General features: G+C 36.3%; 1 protein-coding gene and 1 long non-coding RNA gene across 9 annotated transcripts in view; one reads left to right on the top strand and one right to left on the bottom strand.

The window, feature by feature from the left end:
• PDE4D (phosphodiesterase 4D) overlaps positions 1-19,472 on the bottom strand; it is a 1,287,470-nt gene that overhangs the window by 412,985 nt on the left and 855,013 nt on the right. The gene's annotated exons all lie outside the window — the stretch shown is intronic.
• LOC123648283 overlaps positions 6,098-19,472 on the top strand; it is a 34,215-nt gene continuing 20,840 nt past the window's right edge. Inside the window, exon 1 of the long non-coding RNA XR_006738550.1 lies at positions 6,098-6,125. This is a non-coding gene — a long non-coding RNA (uncharacterized LOC123648283). The remainder of the gene's footprint in view (positions 6,126-19,472) is intronic.

The raw sequence follows: 19,472 nt of genomic DNA on the forward strand, positions 1-19,472 counted from the left end.
TATAACATTTAATTTCACTGAGCAGCAATAGCTATTAAATTGATTTTACTCTTATTAAAGAATAAATTCACATATTTTATTCTTGAACAGAAACAAAGGGGCATATTATTAATGTTATAAAGTATTGAGGGCATCTTTGTAAGAAATATGCTCACTTATGTATTGAATAAAATAAATCAATGAAGGCTAAAATGAAAATATATATAATTCAATAAGATGAAGAGACATAGATTGGTTAAGTTCAGATAGCAAACTCTTAAAGAATTTAAAAATATAGCATTCAGTTGATAGTATTTAATAATTATTATCATATAGGAATATTCATATCTCCTCCTTTCAGCATTAGTAATTTTTGCCAGAGTATTATCTGATTAGAAATAGTAACAATCTATATAAGCACAGATTTGAGGTTTATAGCAACATTACTTTTTTGTGATAGATTACAAACATCAAGACTAAATTAGAAATAAGACTGCAGAGGAAATGTTAAAATTATATAAAAGAACAATCTATTTTTAAGAAATTCTGAAGTGTCTGTTTATATGTGAAAAATGGATATGCTAACTACAAATCATTTTATATTATTTAATTGGGAGCAGAAAGAGGCTCAACACTTTAAATATCTAAATTAGTTTACTAAATGTTCGAGACACTTCTACAAAACAGTTCAACAATTACAGATTAAAAGCCATAGTTTGTGTATGTATGCATATGTGTGTAAATTTAAATTAAAATCCATGACAAAATTATAGAATTCATTTTTGTTTTTGAAAGATAGATAAAATAACAAGATTATTTAAGTATAGTATTTAAATAAATATAAAGACTCAAAACTATCTATTTGACTTAATTAGTTAACTGGGTTTCTCCTGAGCCATATTCAACTAGCAAAGTAGTACTTAACATACAATGTGCCCCTGTCAATGGATTCTTTATGAGATTTTTAATAAACAGATCACAACTATCACATTTTAGTAATAATTATCTTAAAACATAAGGTTCAGTAATGTGCATAATAGTTTGCTCAGTCTAACCTCAGTTATGTTTCAATATCTATTGCTCTTGGGTGATGAACATGAAGCTTCTCAGAAAATATGACAAACAAAGAATTGTTAAAATGACAAAAGTATTCATGGACTCTAGATTGTTGGTGATGGTTTGGACCCTAGGTTCATATTAGAATTACCCAAGGAGCTTCTTAAAAATACTGATGCCCAGACCCTGTGATCAGAAGATTCTGATTCACTTGGCCTGGAGTTTCCAGGACTTCTGCATTTTTACAATGCACCCAGATCATTCCAAAGCACTGCTATGGTTGGAACCATATGGGATGCATGCCATAACAATTCTTGGGTATATTCTGTAGTAGGTCCGTGGTCTGTCCTTACTAGCCATGGCTAGGCCTAAACTATTCCAGATATGTAACTAACTATATTTTAGACTAGTTCCCCTTTATCTGTCCTCATAGGAAAGGATGGCAAAATTACACATATTTTCTTTTTTCTTTTTTTTTTTTTGTTATGCAACAGCGTCTCACTCTGTTGCCTTGGGTAGAGGGCAATGGTGTCATCATCATCACAGCTCACTGCAACCTCAAACTCCTGGGCTCAAGCGATCCTCCTGCCTCAGCCTACCAAGTAGCTGGGACTATAGGTGCACACCACAACGCCTGGCTAATTTTTCTATTTTTAGTAGAGATGGGTCTCGCTCTTGCTCAGGCTGATCTCGAACTCCTAACCTCAAGTGATCCTTCCGCCTCAGCCTCCCACAGTGCTAGGATTACAGGTGTAAGGCACATATTTTCTGTTTTTTAACCCTTCCATCCTTGATAATCATTCCAAATTTTCCATTTACATTTTTACCTTGAGTCAGCATATTTCAAACTGTGGACTCATGACTAATGGGAAGGTTGTAAAACAGATTCATTAGGTTGTGACCAACTTTAAAACTAACAGAATATATTAGAGATCATCACATGTAGTAAGAGTAAGTAGGATTTGTGGAACTTTTGTCTTGGTTAAATGCATGTGTGTGTGTGTGTGTTTGTGTGTGTATGTGTGTGAATACATATGCTGAGTGGTAAAATAAAGTGTAGTTCTGCAATAGACTGTTGAATTCTCAGCCAGTTCCAGCTGCTTATCTTTTTCTCAGTCAGAAAACTGAAAAACTTCATGTCATGAAAATGACATGAATGACAAAAATGTCATGAAAAGTAGGAGTTTACCCAGTCAATTTTAATCGAATTAGTACTGAACTCTTAAAAAAATCTTGCAGTATAATAGAATAAACATGGCATATACCCTGTAAATGCAGATTGGGGTGGGAAAGGTGTACAAATTAACTTCTAATCTGTACTGCTAAGGATTATCTTGCCTCTTTCTCTAAATATCTTACGTCACATAGATTGATCTTCCTGCTTATAGGAGACATTTTTTGGAGGTTATATTTTTTAATTCTTCTTTTCCCCAATACCTAAAATTGTTATGGGTTTAAACACTTCAATAACTTCATTAAAGGAGAAATTCTCCAAGATTTTTGTTCATGAATATTCTAATATTCCAAAGCTTATGATATTTTTATGCAAACCATTCAATGATAGTTTTCAGTTTGCAAAGTTATCAAAAATGGGTGGAAGTACATAAAAGAAAATGATGCTTCTTTTCACATTGTTGTCTACCTACATGGAAAATTTATATTGTTCTTTGAAAAAAATGTCCTTTCAAGAAGGTTGTATAATGCAACAATGAAGATAATGCTCCCACATACTCTCTGGTTGGTCTAAGACTTAATAAAAAGCCTGTCTGCTAACGTCCCAGGTTACCTCCCTTATCTTATTTTCCCCCTTTGCTGCCCACACCCAGGTTCTGGTCCAGTCCTGGCTATTCAAGAATGCTTCCACTTTTCATGATGGGCACTGTAGCCACATTGTTGTGGTGTGTGGCCATGTGGGGTCATTGAGATTCACCCCCAGAGGTTAATGGAGCCAGCATGCTGGGATGGGAGTATTCTGTGAAGCCAGGCATTACTTTGTTGCATGTCATGTCATTTCATTTAAATTACTTTGTATCCTTCCAATAAATTTCCTTGTATTGGAGCCAATATTAATAGGTTTCTGTTCACTCATTCACTTATTGAGCACTTACTGTGTGCCAAACAGGTAATAATAATTGGCATGGCATAATGCCTTTGTGGAGTCTACTTCCTTACCACCAAACTTGCCCTGATTAAAATAATTTATGTTATTATTTTCCCTTGAAATGGACTAAAGTCAAGGCCCATGGGCTTTAGCGTTTGCAAAGTAACCAGTGCAGCAGTGACTGGGACAGCTTGGTACACAAGATCTCAATAATCACTTGCATAACAGAATGTTCCTGAAGGCTCTTCCTCTTCGGTTTCAGCAAAGCTCCTAAAAAGGCTAAGGGCAAAACAATAGGTGGTGAATACTCCCACACCTTGGAGCTGTAGACCTCCCATAGGACTTGCAAAACAGCAGCTCTTCTGACCCTTAGCTGGCATCCCACATGCAGCTTTTAAAAGAGGTCAGAGGGACTAATGAAGGAGAGACAGGAAATTCAAGAGAGGATTTCTTTTGAGAGTGTTGTTGGCATGTTGAGTCTTACCTCTTTATTGGATTTTAATGTCAGTGGAAAGAAAGACAAATGTTTTCTGACTGTGCTCTATGAGTCCTACTTGCTCAACATGGCAGTTATGGCAATTATACTTTTTAATAGATTGAGGAGTAATAAAATATAGTCAAAAAAAAAAAAAGAGTATGAATCAGGAAATTACCATCTAGCTGTGTGTCTCTGAATATATCATTGGTCTCTCTGAGACTCAGCTACCTCATCTCCAAACTGGAAGTCGAATTCAGCCGATGAAATCATTCAAATGGAAATCTCCATAATTTCTGGCCTCTCCTTCCTGCTCTTTGGATGCTTTTGGGTGACAGTAAGGAAGGAGAGTCTCAAGGGCACAGTTTTAAAATTCCTGAACCTTCTTGAGTCCCTGAGCTTCTGTGGTTTCTTCCAACATTAAGATTCTAAGATTTGACTTTTTTTCCTTTTTAATATCCCAAGAAGCTCTAAGATAAGACTGTTCTTGAAAGTAAAGCCCTTTGCTAACTTTGGTATTCCCATCACTGTCGTTATTTACCACGTTCTCTTTGTTGAAACCATTCCTCAGCTGGCAGGCATAATTTTCTCTTTATATCCTTCATGCATACTAAACCCACTTCTTCAAAGAAGGAAAACACCAAAAAAAAAAAAAAAATTCAACTCTCACGTTCTGAGTCCATGACTCAGACTCTAGTCTCCTACACCCCCATAATACTCATACTGTCTCCAGTTTGTCAACTAGCAAAATGACAGACATTCTCTCATAGTTGAACTTACTTGAGGCTTCTTGTAGTCTAGAACATTACATATTTTAATTGCTAAAAAAAATACTTTTGGAAAGTTGCTTCAGTTCATTGAGTGATGATGTGTTTGTTGAAATATGACGGTTTAACCATCGTCTAAGGGTCTTTTCTTCCTAGGCAACGACTGTAAGGGCAAAGAGAGGCATTGTTCTTTGAAATACTCTCTTTAAAATGTTCTTGTTCTACAGTGGTGAGTGCTAAAGGAAAGCATTTTGCAATGCCATTTCAGATATTCAGACAAAAATCATCCCTGTAAGAAAAGGATATTCAAGATTTTGTATGAAAAATGTATCAACATAAGTCAAAGAAACAAAAGGAAAAAACAAGTGATTCTCTCTTGCTCTTTTGGAAGCCACAGAGGTTATTGTGATGCCTTAGGAAATACGAACTATTTTTAGAATGGTGTACACATCATTATCATAACAGAGCAAAATTTTCTGACTCTTGCTTAATGGTCAACAGCAATAATGTGCTCCTAATCACAAATTACCTTCTTATGCTACTCTCTAATAATATTCATCTTTTTTCTAATAATATCACAGAATCCTATATGAATTCAGGATTCTAATAATATCACAGAATCCTATATGAATTCAGTTTTACACATGAATAAATATACATGTTGTGATTAATTTTATGTGTCAACTCGACTGGGTCACTGGATGCCCAGATATTTAGTTAAACATTATTCTGGGGGCACCTGTGAGTGTATTTTTGGATAAGATTAACATTTCTTTTTTTTTTTGAGACAGAGTCTCACTTTGTTGCCCCGGCTAGAGTCATCAGCCTAGCTCACAGCAACCTCAAACTCCTGGGCTTAAGCGATCCTACTGCCGCAGCCTCCCGAGTAGCTGGGACTACAGGCATGCGCCACCATGCCCGGCTAATTTTTTCTATATATATGTTTTTAGTTGTCCAGATAATTTATTTCTATTTTTTTTTTTTAGTAGAGACAGGGTCTCGCTCAGGGTGGTCTCAAACTCTTGACCTTGAGTGATCCACCCGCCTCGGCCTCCCAGAGGGCTAGGATTACAGGTGTGAGCCACCACGCCAGGCCTAAGATTAACATTTCAATTGGTAGACTGAGTAAACATAATTGTCCTCCAAAATTTTAGTGCCCGTCATCCAATCAATTGAAAGCCTGAATAGAACACAAAGGCTGATCCTGCGTAAGAGGGGACTCCTCTTGCCTGACTGAGCTAGGATATAGGTTTTTTTCTTGCCTTCAGACTTGAACCGAAACTTCTGCTCTTCTTGGGTATCACGCCTGCCAGCTTTTGGACTGGAACTTACATTGACGGCTCTCCTGGGTCTCTAACCTGTTGGCCGCAGATCTTGGGACTTTTCAGCCTCCATAATTGTGTAAGCAAATTCCTTAAAATAAATCTCTTTCTGTGTATATGTAGATCATGTTGGTTCTGTTCTCTGGAGAATCCTGACTAATACATATGGAAATAAATTTTTAAATCTTTAAACAAGGAAATCTGTGACTATCTCACATATATAAACTTTAGCCCATCGCTTCTCTGGAATTCTGTTGAAAAAAAAATCCATAGCCTTTAAAATCTTTTACTATTCCAAGGATCTTCCCAGGGCAAGCAGACCAACATTTTTAAAAAATTTTTTTTTTCTTACAATTTCTTTTTTTTTGGTGTGTTTCTCTAGGAGAAGCTACTAGGAGAGCTCTTCCAACATTGCTGATATTAAGGTAATCACCCTGCCCTTGCTCCTTTGTTTTGAATGGCTCATTACAATCAGGGATTGGGGTAGTGGCAGAGGGGCAGGAGAGCACGAGGGGGCTCTGGATGGTGACAAAATGACCACACATAAAGCTTATCTGCATGAATGACCTGCTAAGGCTGGGTGCCCGGCCACAGTGCTCTACCTACACAGTGCTCAGGATGCTAGCTGCTTTTTAGGGACATCCTGCCACTCCCTTTACCTTTAAGGCTGATTCTGACACTTCCAGAAAGAAGTATACCCTCTTCGTCCATATTAAAGCTAATCTTAATGATCATTAACTAAGTGGGCCAATGTCAGTAGCATAAACAGTGAAACTGAACCAATGCAACAAACATTATCATGGTCTCTGTTCAAGGGACAGCATAACTATATTTTAAGGGGACACAATTTATTGGGGCTTAGGGACAGGCACAGTGTGGTCTCCACTTGGGCCTTGTCCCCTGAAGGAGCACACGCAACTCCCAGCTCCCCTGGTTATGCTAGCTTCCCAACACCATCAACTACTAAGAACTCAACTAGGTAAAACACCTCTGGGGAATTTCACTGGGGTCCAGGCTTCCCCATGGTAGGCACAATCTTAGACAGCAAGTTAAAACTATAATTGTCCAGGGGCTTCCAATCCAACCCAAATGTTTTCATCTTAATACCAGCCCTAACTGGTGATTTAGTATCTGATGAATAATGCTTATATTTTTATGCTCAACATGTAACAGACTGTGGTTGTCTAAAGCCAACCACTTGGCATATCTTTATCTTTCCAAGTTGGCCCTGTAAATGCCATATCTTTATGGATACTCAACGTCCCTACCATTCAAGACTTGGAGTGCCTATGGAGTCCCATACTTTGAGAAATTCTAGGTAATCTTAGACCAGTCAGGGTCCCCATTGAGACACCGTGTAGGGCCAGATCCTATTTCCTTATTGTCCACACCCTCATCATCTTCCTCCTAGAACAAACAAATGCAGCAGGTATACTAATGTTGTCTGTGCCCCTTTCTTCAGTCAATGGCAGCAGCAAACATAGTTACTACACCCTCATTCCTGTGACACCAATTTTAATATAACAACATTTTAATCTTACTACATTTAATTTCACTCTATTTCTGAGATGGGGTAACATACACACTAGAAAGAGCAGCAGACTGCAAGTTAGCAGCCTGTAGTTTAAGCCTCAGTTCTATAGTTTGCCTGGCTCTGGTGAAAACAATCATTTGTTTCACATTTTCTCATCTGTAAAACGTAACTTGGGTCAGCTCTGAATGTCTCTGAGAGTTCTAAAATTCTGATTCAATGATTCATCAACCACCACTTGACCACCAGTAATATCCACCATGATGCATGCGACTCAAGCCAGTAAACCAATTAGTTAAAAATTCTAAGAAACCTCAGTGTCTCCTAGGGAAGGCTAGGAGATAATAGATCATGAAGATAACAGAGATAAAAGCAAATTATGATAATATCTGGCAATATCTGGTGGGTTTTTATTACCCACCTAGCCACTGGCAGAGTGGCTCACAGACACAGTATTTACTTGTTATTTGATGGAGGGATAGATAAAAAGATGAATACTTTCTCATCTATTAGTATTCAGGAAACTAAGGAATGACTATAGTGTATCCAATCATTTGTGCAATGTGTCAGACATCTGGGCTTTATTTTCACTATATGCCATTGTTATTTATTAAAGAGTAGAAATGATTAACACTGAGACATCTGGCCCTGCTTATACATCCACACTGCAAGTTTTAAAAAAAGATATACCCAGGAAATTAACATTCGTATCTGGACATAAAAGTCTGGATTGAATTTTCTTTTTTTAAATTTAAGTCTCCACCAATAAGGTAGAGATTTTACAAAATAACCTCTCTTCTCAAGAGCAATGCTTTGAAGAAAAGCTTCTACGAAACTTAGCAGTTACATATTTTTAGGTTTTTACATTAGTAAATGTATTTATTGTCTACCTATATCCAGTCTTATGGTGAAATAGTTTTTCTAAAAGAAACGCCCTTATTGAAAACCAAGAACATAAAGTTCCTAAATGCTTTCATGTTGTATAAGATCAGAGCCAACACTGTCAGAAAATGATTAACACTCAGACATTCTCACTATTGTCAAAATACTGCACAAAGAGGCAGAATGCAGGATTGCCTCGGGCATTCCCAGCTCCCTGACGTCAATTCAGATCAAATTCAGATAACTTGCTGTGCCAGCTGCTTGATTCTCCAATTCTCTGAAAATCTATTCTCTTTAAAATACCATCAAAGCTACTTTGAAATATTGGGAAAAGGGCTTAAGGTCTTTTTGAATACTTTTAACCACCCTACAACAGCAAGCCTATAGAAAATGATCAACTCTTTCTGATTCCTTTCAATTATGATTGCTATATTGATATAAAATATTTTTTCTGGACTCTATAGTTTGATGTAGAGTAAAAAACAATCTGCAGTCTGTTAAAATTGAACTCATATAGGTTCATGGATATGATTTGGTTGCAGACTCTGTAATGCATGTGGCCCTCTGGGCTTCTGAAAACAGTGTTGCCTAGGAAACCATACTATTTGATTGTTTGCTCCCTACCTCCCAACCCCACTTTCACAGTCTTTTCTCTATGTCACTATCTAATGCCACAATAGACTTTCCATGGTTGCTCTTCAGAAATAAAAAAAGGCTTTCAATTATTTTAAATAAATATTACCTTAATTATTGCCCCCCTAACAGTTATAAACTTTTCATCTTAGTATAGGTGATTTTCTGTGCCATCTTGTATTAATTCTTTACAAATTAATAATAATAGGTAACACTTATACACTACTTACTATGTGCCCTACTGCATGGTTTATACATATGTATTATTTCAGTTAACTCTCATGACATCTTTGTGAAATAGATATTATTATTATTATTCTCATTTTATACGTGAAGAAATATAGGCCAAAGTTGTTAACTGACTTACCTGGTGTCATGAAACTTACAAATAGTGGTGCTGACATTTAACCATGTGGTCAGATTAAAATGTCCATGTATTAACCATTAGGATATATTGCTTCCCTTTCTGAGCATAAAAAGTACAAAAGAGAAATGGCCTATGAACCTTTAAAGAATTAAATATCCAACACCCTGTGTGGCTTGACTAAAAACACTATATTATTATCAAGCATTTATTGTAGGTCAATTCTTAACATGCCTGTATTATAGTGGGAAATAAAATGAAAGTAATAAAATGTTTGCTTCCTGCGTCAAGAACTTAACTTTATAAATACAATTTTATTTTGCAAAAGTAGGTAATACTCCTTCTTATTTTAGTTTCCAGCCCAAGAGTTGTCTAATTCAAGAATGCTTAGAAGAGGAAGTAAGATAAAAGGACCATAGTTTCATCATTTAAAGTTTTAAGATTCATCTTTTTAATACTTGTGATAGAAAGTAAAGCAAACAAACGAACAAAATCCTGGTCAGTATGGAGCTAGGGGAGAAAGAAACTTCTTTACAGACAATAAAAGGCAAAGCAGAGTCTGATAACAGACATAGCAATATGCTCTTTGGGAACAAGCAGTGCTTCATTGGAAGGTGTTTTCACTGTCCGTGGAAAGGTGAGTAGAACTTGTACTGGGTGTGGAAAGCGGGCAAGAGGAATTTCAAGCTGGTAGAACATTAAGTGCAGAGAAATGGAAATAGGTGAAAAAAAATCATTTGAAATTTTCATTTGTGCTCAGTTAATCAGAGACTGAGGAAACGGGTAAGTGAGACTGGAAGATGCAGACTGGAAGCCAAGAACCAGGTTCACAGCCCCTCGCACAAGGAACTTGCTGAGTGATCTTGGACAAGCTACTTAAATTCAGCTTCCTCATGGGTAAAATGAAGCTCTCAACCATATCATTTTCCTAGTTAATTATCAGCCTATTTAATTATGCACATTGTTATTCCAGAAAGGTTTTAAACTGCTTTATAAGGCTACATAAGCTAAAGTAACATTAATAAAAAGTAATCAGGAAGGAGAGGAACACAAAAAAGTGCCAGAACTGAGGCTAATCCAAAAAGGCATGTCACGAAGACTTATTCCTTGGCTATGAACTTGACTCGAAGCTTTAGAGCAATCTCTGAACAAGTGCAACCTAATGAGTTACACAACTCAAGAGAAGAAATACTTGCCTCCTAGCATTGTAAGGATCAAGTGAGATCCTGCATGCAACAAATATTAATTTCCTTCTCACTCCTCTAGGCAATGATATGTAGTACAGGTGCTGGGAAGGAAGGAAGCTGCCAAGACTGTCCCTTTAGAGAATCACTACAAATTACTGTCTGTCACTCCACTTCTTACCTGCCCTCTTCTCCTCTGCCCATCAGACACACAGTGTGTACAACTCTCCACTCAGCACTGTGGGAAGGATTCTTGAACTAATTACTTAGACTTGAGCTCTGGGTGCTCCCTGGTTCTCTCAGGTTTCACCCAGGTCACCATTTACAAGCGGACAGACATCCCAGACGTCTGACATCAGCAAGAGCAAATGAATGTCTAACAGTTGAAGCAAAGTAAAATATAATGGATTTAAAAGCACCGCAATTTCTAAGGCCTATGGGCCACCCAGTCTATAGCTTTCATTTCCTTTTTTATCTCACATTTTCATGCTTTACCAGTACCAAACAATTTGAGCTATTCAGCTGACGCAAGCTGAGAAAGACACAGTGGAGAGATGCACATCTTGTAAGATTTGGAATACAGCTATTTAATCTCTCAGAAATGAGTTTAGAGTAGATAAGCTGTTTAAATATGCATTTGAAATACCATTAATGGGAACATCTCTTCTTCTCTTTGCTCTGCATTGTGGCTCTTTTAATAAAATTGCCAAGGGTGACATTAGTGTGTGCATAGCTGTGCACACTGTGCTTAGCAACAGTTACTTAATGCCAGGATATTCATTCATATGAAAAAGAACTAGATTCATATTCAAAAGAGCAATAAACTTTTTAATGAAAAATAACCATTAGAGATAATATTTTTTGGAAGGGGGTCTTCAGAGAGCTTTCTAAGTACAGTGGGAATATTCCACAATTTTGGGAAATTTGTAGCAATCAAATACAGTAGTTTAATGTATTACCATGATAAAATATTTTTGGATGTATTAGGTTAGCTGGTAAGTAAAATTTTAGGATGAGTAGGAGCAAGGCAGATCCAGAAAACATCTGTGCTTTCAAACTGAAATGAGTCAAAAGGAGAAAAATGACAAACTTCTGTGGTAAATAAGCCTTGAATTGTTTTCTAGTCCAAGGCAATTTTTAAAATTTTAATATTAATAAGAACTGTTGCCATGGTCCCTCTGTAATACCATTTTTCTCCTGAGGCTTCTGCTTGCTTAGGCTCTTTTGTTTCTTACAAAAGCATAAGCCCTCTAGAAAATATTAATTAGTTTCTTTCTTGATATGTCAGAACTATTCTTTAGTTAAATGCTATTTAAGTTGATAAGTGGAATTACTTTCTCTGCTAGACCTCCATATTTCTGGGGAGAGTTACAATATTTAAAATTCATATCTTGAGGAATCCCGGTTGGAATATACAGAGTTCTTTAGTGTAAGAATCTGAGATATTTGTTATTTTAACAAAAGCAGATATATAGTGTTTCAGTATTCTTTTTGCTTTATTGGTTCAATATTCTCAACATTTGAATTAATAAGACTTGGGGTGCCTTAGCAGTATGGATGAATTCTTATTCATTTCCTTGTGCCCACATTAAAAAGGGGCTCAAAATGACTCGTTAATGAGAAAGGAAACTTAAAATGAAAGAATTGTTTCATGGTTGCATCTCTAAGGGGACCCGACAATATCATGCAATTTTCAGTTTTCTCCCCATTTCTTTATATTCTAATAACCTACAAGTGTTCTAAGGAACATAGCTTTCCCCATGCAGTTGTTTTCTCACATATATAGCAATGATAATAGTTGTTGTAAGACTTCAACTTTTTAAAAGTATGTGTTTAATAAAATCCCTGGTATTTCTCTAGAGATAATAATATTATAATAACAGCATTGCCTTAATAAAATAATAACACTTTGGTTATTACCACTAGTGTAATAAAAATATTATTTCTCAAATATGTGCTTACCTCCTTTGACTCTCTCATATGGCCACAAAAATGAGATACCCTCAAGTAAGGTAAGTTGATTTTTTTTTCCTCTTTTTTCTAAAGTAACTGTGGAGTAAGTACCCTCTTAAAATGAGTCTCCATATGCCACATGATTTTCTAAAAAGCAGTTGGTTGAACTTAGTCAAACAAAAATATTTACTATATTGGCTGTTTTCCAACCCCACCATTACACTGAAAATAGATTGCTTTTCAGGTAACCGTAACAAATACGTACTAAGTAGTTTCTTTATGCCAATCACTCTATCTAATGCTTTTATATACATCATCTCATTTCTATTTGAGTCTTCTGAGATACATATTATGATCTCCATTTTACAGGTGATGCTGGAGAGGTAAATGACAATTGTACAAAAGAAATAAACTAAAAATAGTTTCTAAGCTTAAGAAAAATCCATTCAGAGAATACATGTTCATGCACAGAATTTAAGCCACTTAAAAATATAGTATTGTAGGCCGGGCGCGGTGGCTCACGCCTGTAATCCTAGCACTCTGAGAGGCCGAGACGTCTCTACCAAAAATAGAAAGAAATAATTTGGACAGCTAAAAATCTATATAGAAAAAATTAGCTGGGCATGGTGGCGCATGCCTGTAGTCCCAGCTACTCGGGAGGCTGAGGCAGTAGGATCGCTTAAGCCCAGGAGTGTGAGGTTGCTGTGAGCTAGGCTGACGCCACGGCACTCACTCTAGCCTGGGCAACAAAGTGAGACTCTGTCTCAAAAAAAAAAAAAAAATACAGTATTGTTTATTTATTGCACTCTACCTTTGTCATTTTTGTGCATTCCTTTATACACCTGCATTTGTGTGATATAATGACTAATAATACTAAATTGAAGTAAATTAAATGACTATAACTAAGTTATTTTGTTCTCTTGATGTGGTACAGAAAATAATTAAATAGGTGAACTTATAATACATTATAATGTGCCAAAATTAATTGGCAACTGATAAGGTACCACAAAAGTAAAAGGCTCAATCATTTCCCCACCATAAAGAAACTCTACAAAATATACCTCTACCCAGGCTGTCAGTCAGTTAGGGAGGACAGAGGAAGTCTGGATAGTGGAGGGTAGAACTTGAGCTCCAGAGCCCACTAATGGAGAATCAAATCTTGGCTCTACTTATTAGCCAAGTGAGGTTGGCCAAATTCATCTTTCTCTGAACTTACCTTTCTTCAGCTTGAACATGTAGGGGCTAAAAACTATTTCAAGCATATCTATAGTATTTTATTTCTATTTAAAAATTACCTGAAGCAAATTTGAGTTATGATGAGATATTTAACATTAGTTACTCTTGGGTAATGGGTATATATGTGATTTTCTATCCTTCACTGCTCTTTTCTATATATTTGAAATATCTCATTATTCTTGCAAAAGAGAATAAAACGAGTAAGTACATAACATAAAAGTTGACAATAGCTACTTTTAGGGGAGGGCTGAGATGAATGTTAAATTAGATAGCATATACAAAGTGGATAACCCATAGTAGGTACCTCTCAAGTATTAGCTCCCTCTTTCTTATAGTTACTTCCTTGGCAATGCACCATTACCTTCTGCCTCAACAATTTCATTCACAAGATTGAGCAGTGATTTTTCCAGTGAAGCAAGTTACAATATTTGATGTCAGTAGTGATTGATAAAATGCTAACTAAGTATCTACTACACAGGAAAATCACATAACATTGAAAACAAATTTTATTTAAAAGTTTTAGAAAACTTTCTCTGTTACTTTCATTTTGAATAGTAACTTAGGTTATGTAAAATTCAAGTATTTTTCTCAGTATTACTCTGGAAAGATGATATAAAAATTTATGGCACTTTCAATATCACTGTTTAAATGTATGTATATTCACAAAGATCCCAAAGGTTCTTGGATACCTTATTTCTTACTTTATCTAATTATACCAATAAATGTTATGGTTCAATATAATGTATAAGATATGGAAATTGGTCTTTATTACTATTTTCTTCCTAGTAAGATAGCAAGAAATACCGGATGGATTTTGGGTTGCCCAAACAAGAAGTAGGACAAAAGAAATAAGAAAAACCCGTGGCTTTATTTACTAAAGTTAAGATATTATAGATGCTCAAATGTGCAACCCAGGTAAACCATCCAGGACTGAGGCACGCATTCTCCCAGCAGCTGGAAGTGTTGGCAGCTGACAGCTCTCAGCTAAGTCCCTCTCCTATAATTGCCTTGAGTGGAAGAGAGCTAAATCCTACTCCCTTCACTCCCCCAACAGGTGTTGATCTTGAGAGAACTGTGCCCCCTCCCCCACAACAAATTTCCTGTCCCTAAGTCTCTGTCTTGAAGTCTGTTTTCCAGAGAATCCAACTTATGGGATGTTGCATTACCTCTTTCTTTCAAGGATGCCTTTAAAAACCTTGAGTACAAGTCTCCATGATCCTGGACATGGAATTGGTTTATATAAAAATTTACTGGGACTATCCTCTGTGTACTTTCACTGACAATAACCTACATAGAGCATTCACAATTTTGAGTCACTAGATAATCCATTGATGATTAACCACTCTTATGATATATTAATCCAGAAATAACATAAGAAATGATGTCTGATTAGTGAAGGCAAGGTTGCCCACCCTTGACACCTAACTTCCCACATTTCGCTTGTGCCTGCACCTACCTATATTTTACTATCTTTAGAAGAGTTAAATGTAAGTACATAAAAACATTACACATTTCTGTTTATCCAGAAAACCTACTATAGATTTTTTTTGCATAAGAAAATTTATCAATAATAAATTAATAAATTAGTGAATGTACAAATGAATCAACCAATGATCTATCAGGGATTGAATTTATCTGATTCTACAAATTGATTACAAATGACATTAGCGGTTTAAGAGCCAGTAAGATGTTGGTGATATCCCACAAACTCCACAATTTTCCTCCAATGCAACAAAACAAAAAAGATGCCCAGTCTGATTAAACACCCAAATTAGTATAAGAGTATATGGTTTCATTTTCACTACTTCCCAATTGAATTCTGATTATCTGGAACTAATTTTCAGGTGAACATGTACTATGGAAATAATACCAGGGCAGTTTATTATTGTAGGGAATTGATAGGCCTATATATTTAATTCAGTGAGAGATGTCCACAGGCTAAAGTTGTTTATATACATTTGAAGCCTCTGTTTAAAAAATTTAATTGTCAGTTTGGTACCAAATTATGATTTTTTATTTCAATAACTTATTTTAGGCATTTTGTCAAAATATCCTTTAGGGACCTAGAAAGAAAAGACTATTCTGAACTGTTTATAAAGCAGTTAGCAATGCATCTCTGAGGAAACATACTCAAATACAGCTTTTCTTATACGTAAACCCTTCACAATAAGGCAAAATGGTAAAGAATAGCATAAAAAGCATATTCTAAATACTTGATTACAGAGTTCACTGTTTAGTAAACAGTTCAATATATTGTAATAAAGCAGCTCACAATGTATAAAAAAATTAATGTAAAGTTGTTGAAACACAATAAGGCCTTGTTTTTCCTCTTCTCTCATTCTCAAGTTAAATTGCCTATTAAATAACCAGAATCTCACCCAGTTATAAATAGAAATTAAGTATTTTTTTTCTCTAGCAAACAGTAACTCAGTTCTAGAGACCAAATGATAGATGTCCTGGTGATTTAAATACATAATTGCAATGTTTTAATATGTAGGTAAATTACTAAGACAGAAACTGAATGAATAACTAGTGATTGAGTGGCAGGGTATTTTAGGATCCACCATAATGGGTAGGGAGACTGATTCTATTTATTTGTGAAAATACATTACTGTTTAATTTAGATTCATGAAGTCACACAATCCCAGGATATTAGAGCATTATGGGAAAAGGTGGAAAATATGTCTGGGCATCAAACAATGATCTGATCACAACTGACCACATTACAAAACAGTTATTTTTTCCAAGTTATAATACAAATTGCTTCAAAAATCAAATGGCTTAATATAAATGCATGGTAATAAGATTAGAAACAACATCAGCTTTGTGAACTTGGTTTTGGCCTTAGATCCCCAATTAAAGATAGAGAAACACTTCCTTTGTCACTCTGTGGTGTGGTATCAAAAATGCAATGCACATACAGTAGTAACATTCATCAGGTGTAGGGCAAGTGGAAGGGGGGAGGAAGGGATGGGTATATTCCCACCTAATGCGTGTGGTGCCGCACCGTCTGGGGGATGGACATGTTTGAAGCTCTGACTTGGGTAGGGCAAAGGCAATGTATGTAACCTAAACATTTGTATTCCCATAATACGCTGAAAAAAAATGCAATGCAACCTACGAAGACAGACAATGTAATGCTCTGAGTGTTGCTACCTGGTGAGTTCAGACTAACAGCAGCAAGCAAAATATCATCTAAGCTGCTGGAATTGTTTCTGCTCCCAATTGTGAATTCACAATGTGTCAAACATGTAATGAAGGAGCTTCCTAGTTGTTAAATAGCCATTAAACTTCTGAGGCATTGCCATGTTAGTATAATGATGCATTATAGATTTCAAAAATAAATACTAGCTAGAATTAGGATACAAATTCAGCTCCCGAACATCTGTTAGGGAAAGTCAGCGTCCTAATTTCACATGAAAATCAGATCTGTCAACTCAAGCATAAAACCTGGAAACTTCTTTCCTGGTCCACACAATCTCTTATGAAAGTGAGACATCAGGAGAAAGTTGAAATGTTAGTCATAGCTTTCATTTATTTTGGGTGCTTTATATGCCCAAGATTATGCAAACATTTTTTCTTTATGAATTTCATTATTACAAAGAAATTGGATCAAGGTTGCACAATTATCTTTTAAACTATTACTAACTATCGCTAATCTCCATCTTCCAAAAGACCAGAGAAAGTTCTAAATGTCTAGCAACAGACCCCATGCACCTGTATTACGACCCTGAAGTAGCCCCACCAGTGGCCTGATTATCCCAACAACATAATCAAAACAATATTACTCATTGACTGGGGAAGACTTTAAGGTGCACCCAAACCTTATTTCTCACTTGTAATGCTGGCATGAATGGATTTGTTCTATACAGTTCTCCAACAAAACACTAGTCTCTAATACAGGTTCCTGTATTTGAATCCCTTTCAGGCCACTCTCTGCAGTTACTAGCGAAGGCAGAAATTCCTCTGGCTGCTTTCGTCAGTATGTTTTTCCTATCTTACCCAGCCCAGTTTGGCCTTACCTTCCTCACCAACGATTACCTCCCTGGGAGCCTTCCTGGGGTCTTCCCTAGTCTGTGTGATACTGTGAGCAAACTCACATACATCCTTGATCACTTCTGAAAATAACTTGTTCAGCTCCTTGACCACACTGAAATTAGCCTTCCCCCACCTCCTGATGGCACTAATTTTCAAAATGTTTTCCATCAGAAGTAGTCTCCTTCCTTACATGCTTCTTGTAGCACATCAGCCTACTCTAATCTTCAGCAAGCCTTCCTCATGGCAAGCTCACCACATCTACTGACACCATTCTCTCACTGTGTCTCATTTATCAACCTATGGACCCATTTTTAACTTTCTTGGTGGAAGTTATCATCAAACGTCAACAAGCTTCCTTATACATCCTGAACCTCCATATCTCCATTCCATTCCATTTTCATCCTTCAGGAATACAGACACCTCTATCACGTCTAAATGATGAGATTCATAAATGTTAGCCTTTCATTTCTCCTTTTTTCATCCCTTCTAATCTTCTCTCTTTCCCCACTGCCACTTCAGTACTGTAGTCCTTTCCTATTTTTCCATACTTTAGCCTCATCTGCTAGACCAACTTATTTTCTTTCTTTAGTGTAGATTCCAGAATGAAATTTTCTAACCAGATTCACGTTAACACTTTTGAATCTCTTATACTTGGTTTTCAGAATTCCCACCTGTGAAACCCAAATCGTCTTTCCATCATTGTATTCTTCCCAATAATAACAAAATTGTATCTTTGAATACTTGTAATACATATTTTCCTCAGTCTGTTTGCCTTCTCATTTTGATTATATTTTTTGAGGTAATTACTTTTTCTTTATTTTTAGTTTTTGGGTAGCCTAATATGTCAGCCTTTTTTTTTTTTCTATTTTTTTATTTCAGCATATTACGGGGGTACAAATGTTCAGGTTACATATATTGCCTTTGCCCCACCTGAGTCAGAACTTCAAGCATGTCCATCCCCCAGATGGTGTGCACCGCACCCATTAGGTGGGAATATATGCATCCTCTCCTCTCCCCTCCCACCTGCTCAACACCTGATGAATGTTACTACTATATGTGCACATAAGTGTTCATCAATTAATACCAATTTGATGGTGAGTACATGTGGTGCTTGTTTTTCCATTCTTGGGATACTTCACTTAGTAGAATGGGCTCCAACTCTATCCAGGGTAATACAAGAGGTGCTAGATCACCACTGTTTTTTGTGGCTGAGTAGAACTCCATGGTATACATATACCACATTTCATTAACCCACTCACGAATTAATGGGCACTTGGGCTGTATCCACATCTTTGCAATAGTGAATTGTGTTGCTAGAAACATTCTAGTGCAGATGTCTTTTTTATAGAATGTCTTTTTTCTCTTTAGGTAGATGCCCAGTAATGGGATTGCTGGATCAAATGGTAGTTCTACTTTTAGCTCTTTGAGGTATCTCTATATTACTTTCCACAGAGGTTGCACTAGTTTGCAGTCCCACCAGCAGTGTAGGAGTGTTCCTATCTCTCTGCATCCACACCAACATTTATTGTTTTGGGACTTTTTGATAAAAGCTATCCTCATTGTAGTTAAGTGATATCTCATTGTGGTTTTGATATGAATTTCCCTGATGATTAAAGATGTTGAGCATTTTTTCATGTTTCTTGGCCATTAGTCTGTCCTCTTTTGAAAAGTTTCTGTTCATGTCATTTGCCCACTTTTTAATAGAGTTGTTTGATATTTTCTTGCTGATTTTCCTGAGTTCTATATAGATTCTACTTATCAGCCCATTATCAGATGTGTAGCATGCAAATATTTTCTCCCATTCTGTAGGTTGTCTGTTTGCTCTCGTGATAGTTTCCTTGGCTGTACAGAAGCTGTTTAATTTGATTAGGTTCCATTTATTTATTTTTGTTGTTGCTGTGATTGCCTGTGGGTCTTCTTCATAAAATCTTTCCCTAGGCCAATGTCTATA

This window comes from Lemur catta, chromosome 12 (genome assembly GCF_020740605.2).
Source record: "Lemur catta isolate mLemCat1 chromosome 12, mLemCat1.pri, whole genome shotgun sequence".
Classification (NCBI taxonomy): domain Eukaryota; kingdom Metazoa; phylum Chordata; class Mammalia; order Primates; family Lemuridae; genus Lemur; species Lemur catta.